This window comes from Triticum dicoccoides, chromosome 6B, assembly GCF_002162155.2.
Source record: "Triticum dicoccoides isolate Atlit2015 ecotype Zavitan chromosome 6B, WEW_v2.0, whole genome shotgun sequence".
Taxonomy (NCBI): Eukaryota; Viridiplantae; Streptophyta; class Magnoliopsida; order Poales; family Poaceae; genus Triticum; species Triticum dicoccoides.
The window spans coordinates 6673943-6680043 of NC_041391.1; the positions used below are offsets into that span (position 1 = coordinate 6673943).

At 43.9% G+C, this 6101-nt stretch overlaps 1 long non-coding RNA gene across 1 annotated transcript; it reads right to left on the reverse strand.

Annotated features, from left to right (window-relative positions):
- Positions 1-225: 225 nt before the first annotated feature.
- On the reverse strand, positions 226-2583 carry LOC119323213. Its single transcript, XR_005156181.1, has 2 exons — positions 2509-2583; positions 226-478 (listed from the first exon to the last, which is right to left on the reverse strand). It is a non-coding gene; the product is annotated as an uncharacterized LOC119323213 (long non-coding RNA).
- Between the last annotated feature and the right edge of the window lie 3518 nt (positions 2584-6101).

A 6101-nucleotide genomic window follows, 5' to 3' on the forward strand; every position in this document is an offset into this window, starting at 1 on the left:
CGCCCTCATCCCATTGTGAACCCGTTCCATTGCCATTTGTGTTATCACTCCATGAAACAAACACCTACTACGAAACAAGCACCTACCATGAAACAAACAGGACAATTATAGACAGTGAAAAAATGATTGTTTTTCACTCCCCAGTTTTCCCTCAAGAACTTAGTAACTTTATGGACTGTCAGAAATTGTATATTCAAAACCAAAAACATATGTTACTCGGAACAAGAAAAAAATCAATGGCAAGTTCTAGAATTGGACTGCCATTTGACAATACATACACCAAGATGTTTTTTCAGGTCAAATACTCTTTGAGGTTCAATGATACATCACATGAATGTAACATGGGCAAATTCAGAAAGAAAAAACATCAGGACACTCTATTTTGACATATCTCCTTGTGTCCTTCATTGCGCTTTTAAGGACCAAAGTTTTACCCACGAAGGCAAATATATCCTCTCTGAATGTTGGTCTTGTATTCCTGGAACACGTTTTGAAGAAATGAGCACGAGAAATGATGGATGACAAATTTATAGATGCATAAATACCAAGCAAAGAGATATTTTTCAAGTTACTGAAAACATCATGCAAACATCGAATGAATTTAACAGATAAATTTCCCGGAAAAAACCCCGATAAACTTGCAGAACAGCTAAAGGATCATGTAGCAATTGAATAATAAAAGTCAGAGTGTTCCTGACAAACCTGTCTTAGTTTCTTTAAACTAGGTAACTGGGGCTGAGGTAGGCAGCCACAACTAAAATAGGACAACAGGTTCAGAGCGCAATACATCCAAGGATGATTCTCCAACTAGGGATGCAGACACCGGATTCAGAAGCTTTATCCACCACAACAGTTGTCTACAAACCAGAAGGTATGACCATACGAGTGTAACCTTTGTTGAAACTCGCGCCTCTTGCCGCCGATCAGACCACCGTCGTAAGCCGGTGCAACTAGTTGGAACCAGACAAGATGTACATGTACAGAACTAGCTAATCAGGCAGGCAGGCTGGTGGATGCTTTTGATGGAGGCTAGCTTAGGATGCAAGCTAATCTCACGTCGACTTGATTGGTCCGTAGAGATATACACAAGAACACAGGATTATTTTACCCCCTCTGTCATAGCTTCCCACATGATTTTCTCCTTTATTGTCAATAATAGCATGATTACATAAGACTCCAAAGTAAACACTACTAATACTTGTCAACGTATGTCCAACGTGACCTAAACTTAGGACTCTCCAAACGACACCAACATGTATACGACTACTTACGTTGACCTGACAATTTGGAATGCCTTGCAATCTCTCCCTAATCCAAACTTGTCTACTCAACAACTCAACAACGACTAGTCTAATTGGCTCTCCCAAACTTTGATCACATCAAATAAGGACGACCACTCGCATAGAAAACTTTTATAGCCAAGGGCTTGTTTCATGCCCCTCTTGTTCTCTTTATTTTTTTTTGCTTTTAACTCACGGTGTTACAAAAGACACACTTGATGCTGTGCATCTAACAACCTTCCTACGTGATGCCCGTAACTAGGCAGCAGCTATAATTCTAAATTTATTATATGTTATAATTTACGAGCATTGCCTGTCTCTGTTGCATGTGGTGATGAGGTGATGTCATCAGCATATCACAGTTAGATCACTAGCAAGACTCGCAAGATGCATGGATCAAATGTAACAAGGGACTTCACAAACACCATGTCTAAATTGACATAGCCTACTGCTTCTTGTCCACCCACCTAGTTAATATGAGTGATTGCAAATCATAGCCTACCATGCATGCAACTTGACTAAAGTCAGCTGATATAATAAAAAAAATCACATGATTTAATCTGAGAAGTTCCATGTGGCACGCTACTGTACATAATGGCAATCTTAGCGTCAACCAGAACACATTCACAGCATACAGAATTGATGAACCAACTAGCCCTTTTTCTTTCTTTCAGTAACCCAAGTACTACTCAACATACTTGCAGAACAATCAAAGCCATCGTAATGTCCCCATTTCATACTACTCTCAAAGAAAAGCAAAAAAATTTGTGAGCCAAGAATAAAGTTTAACTATAGAACACTGTACAAACTATACAACAAAATCCAAAGCTTAATCATCACAGCGTTTTGTTATAAAAAATAGCAATACAAAGGAGAAAACCAATAGAAGATCAATCAGTTTTTGATGGCACACGTTCAACCTCTATGGTTGTCATGTTCTCAAGTTTTTTTTCTCCAGATAAGTATGTACAATCAAAGTACAAACTAGTAAAAGATCAGTGACTGAAAGCTTGCATCCATTAGAGGCGAAGACTGGACTTCCTAGAATGTTCCAAATGAACAACATACCTTATAGAAATATAAGAACTACACAGTTTCAAAATTAATTAAATTTATGCATTAGGAATCTAAAATCATAAATCATGCACCATCTAAGCTGAGTAATCAACATGAAATGATATACTGCCTTCAAGACAAAAGATATACTCATAGCTAGAAGATAAATTACCTCACTTTTCCAACAAAGATAGAATTTTAGTAAATCTCATGTGTTCACATTTCCAGATTCTTCGCCCCGTCTCCAGCCAACTCCCCTGCTTACAAGCAAAAGAAGCACAAAATGAAAGAAATATCAAAGATAAGTTGAATCAATGAGAAGGCATATGTGCAAACCATTATAACTTTAGGTAACTGGAGGAGGGGGATTAGCTTCTGTTACGATGACAGAAAATGAATCCACATCTATGGCTAGGTGCAAAAAGGAATGGTGGGACTGTTTAGATATTTTTTGGGAAAAAGCATCTATGAAGAATTATTGTTGAGAGAGCTTGTATTAGTTGTGACCAATGGGCTAAAGGAAAATATGCACATATTGGGGACCTTAGTCATTAGGTAATATTATTCGAATTTGATGAACTAGTATGATTCTTCTACACAAATAAAGTACATGCTGTTATAAATTGATGATTAGTATCAAGATTCATAAACATTATCTTGCACAGTAATTTATTATATGGAAACACATAAAGAACTTTAAGCTTCCAAGTGTGCCAATTGGTTAACCATTTCACATGCTGATGGCTTTAGTGTATTCTTTTAGTGCAGTTGTAGTGAAGCTGTTTTCCAATTGTCAGAAAACCTTGGACGGGAAGATCATTATAAGCACATGATTGTAGTCAGCAATTAGCAATGGCCAGACATCAAACCATTAGTTATATTCTGGTTCTAGCTTTAAGGTAGAAGAGTAATAATAAGAAATTACATCAGCATCAATGATATGATGGGCAATTTCTAAAATTATGGCCAATGGTCCAGAAGAAAGCACATATTGGAAAACCACAATGATTACATAGTACCATTCGAATTTAATAAACTAGTGTTCTTTTTTTACAACACATAAAGTACATGTTATAAATTTGATATTTAGTATCAGGGTCAGTGAAGATAGACATTATCTTTCCCATAAATTTATTGTATGGGAAAACATAACTAGATTTAAGCTTCCAAGTGTGCCAGCCGGTTAACTATTTCATGCAGCAGACGGCTTCATGACATCACAAATTGCCAGCACACGACTGTGGTTACCAATTAGAAAATGGCCACAAATCGATGAAATGGTTATATTCTCGTTCTAGCTTTAATCTGGCCTGGTAACAATAAGAAATCACATCACCGTAACTCACCAGAGTATCAGACCAACGAGGAAACAAACAACTGAACACATTTTTATATATCCAGTCAATTTTTGATCACAACTACAATTTATTACCGCAATAATGTACCAAAAGCAATCCGCAAAAACAAAATTACTCTTGTTTGTTCGTGCAATGTCAATATATAGTAGGCATTACCTGTTGTATAGAAATTTGTGTATGGATGGGAAGTGTCCAAACATAAGCCACCTCCTTTGCAAATACGTTTGATCTCCATCGAGTCAAGTTGGAGCATGAAGGCGCCGCCGATCGTAGACAGAAAAATCACATTTGTGTCCTCGTCATACCCCGTTATTATTATCTTTTTGCTGCAACTAAACATTTTATGAGGAAAAAGCTCCTCCAACTGAATACTTTTCTGCAGAAACACCCATGTGACAATGCCATCACAGTTTGATTTCCTCTCCCATAACAGGATGGTCAGTTTTGACAAATATGCGAGGCCAAGTCTGTTATCATCCATCCGTAAGACCTGAACAAATCCATAGGAGGTGCTGTTCATAGGGCAGTCTACCGGCCTCTTGATCAAATCAAGGTGCTGACTTTGAACATCAAACACAAGGACGTTACCACCACAAAGCACCCAGCAAAGTGCACTCCCAACAAGGATGCCAGGCCTTATGCCTAACATCGCGTCTGTTGACTCCATGGAGACAATGTCTCCCCATAAACCAGATGCCGATTCATAGAGGCAAGCGAATGCTTTTCTGTATCCAATGACCCAGATCAAGACCAATTTGAGCGGTCTGGAGAAGCAATTGCCATGCACGTGCCCGTCTTCGGCATCAGCGCACATCACCGCGGCCTCCCAATACACCAGGTGGACCTCCGGGTCGAACACGAGCCCAGGTGGACAAGCCACATGGTGCTGTTGTCCGGTGAGGGGATCCCACACCATCACCTGACGAAGCCACATGTTGACTAGGATGGCGAGGCCGTGGCGGCAGCCTATGAAGTTCCAGTGTTTGTTGCTGTTGTTGGGCACAGAGAAGCGGGCCGCAGGGATGCGGTCCGGCGAGTCGAGGACAGGAATGAAGTGGTGCTCTGTGCTCATTGAATTGGCTCCGAAGAAGCCGAGCAGTGGAGGTTTTTGGTGGTGCCTGCGGAAGCGCTTGAGAAAGTCGGGATCGGAGAGGATGCTGCGCCAGCGCCGGCAGACGAGGGAGGCGCGGGGGAGTGACGATGGCTCGGGAGGGAGGCGCAGGAGGATCTCTGGGAGAAGGTTCTCGTCTTCCACTGGGGACGCCGTCGCAGGCGAGGAACGGCGGTGGCGGCTCGTCATACTTCAGTCTGTAGCGGAGACAGCAAGAGAATTATCAAGAATCCTAAAACCAAATACAAATTGGAAAAGCAGGAGTACGAGAAACGAGGGGCACTCACCGTTTCTTCTTCCCGAGGCCTGGCCGGAGCGCCGCCGTTGGTCGCCGCTACGAATTAGGGTTAGGGCAAAGGAGGCGGGGCAGGGCAGAAGGGCGGGGATAGGGGGAGGCGCGGCGGAGTGCGTGAGGGACGCGGCGGAGTGCAGGACGGACGCGGTGGAGCGCGGCGCCGGCGGGAGGAGCAGCGGCGGCTGGCCGCCGGCCGGCGCCGTTGGGTGGAGCGGCGGCGGCTGAGAGTCTGAAACCTGAGCGGCGGCGAGATGCGATGTGAGTGTGCTCTTTTTTGTTTCCTTTCCAGCGATGTGACTCTACTCACTGTAGGCATGGAAATGTCATTTTTACCCTTGTGCCAAAGGACACTTCAGTCAGAGTCAGAGGGTGCACGAGAGTCAATCCCTTTTGCCTCTGCGCTGATCTTGCTTCCGCTGCCATGCATGGATGGCACTCCTGCCACCAATGGCATGGCTCATCTTCCCAACGCCAATCTGCCTACCGCCGCTCTTCACAATGGCGGCCACCAAGACGCTCTGCTCGTCGCGCCGCCGGCTTATTCCGCTGCCAGCAACGGGCGTGGCCCATTACAGCGGAGAGTCCTTCGAGGCGGCGGGTCTAGCTCACCTGGGATGGCCACGGCGAGCTCCTGCTCGAGGGAAACCAATTGGAGCTCTTTACTTTCAGCGGCGGCGCGGCAATCGCTAAGTCGTACGTGGGCGGCGCTCGCGATATCTTTCTCTCCGGTGGCTGCGGCGTGAGATCTTGGTCTCCAGCGACGGCGGCGCGAGCTCTTGCTCGTTGGCTGCGGCGGCGCAATCTCTTGGTCGACGGCTGCTGCGGTGCGAGCTCTTGGTCGGATTGTGGCACAGTGAGGTCCTCCATTGTTGCAATGCCGACCAACAAAAATCACAGAAATCCTGCATGTTGTGTGTAATTGCCCATGTCCGTTCGTTCTCTGATGATGTAACTTTTTGCTTGACAGATTCAGAGCTGTGTTAGATGTGTGATGAAACAGT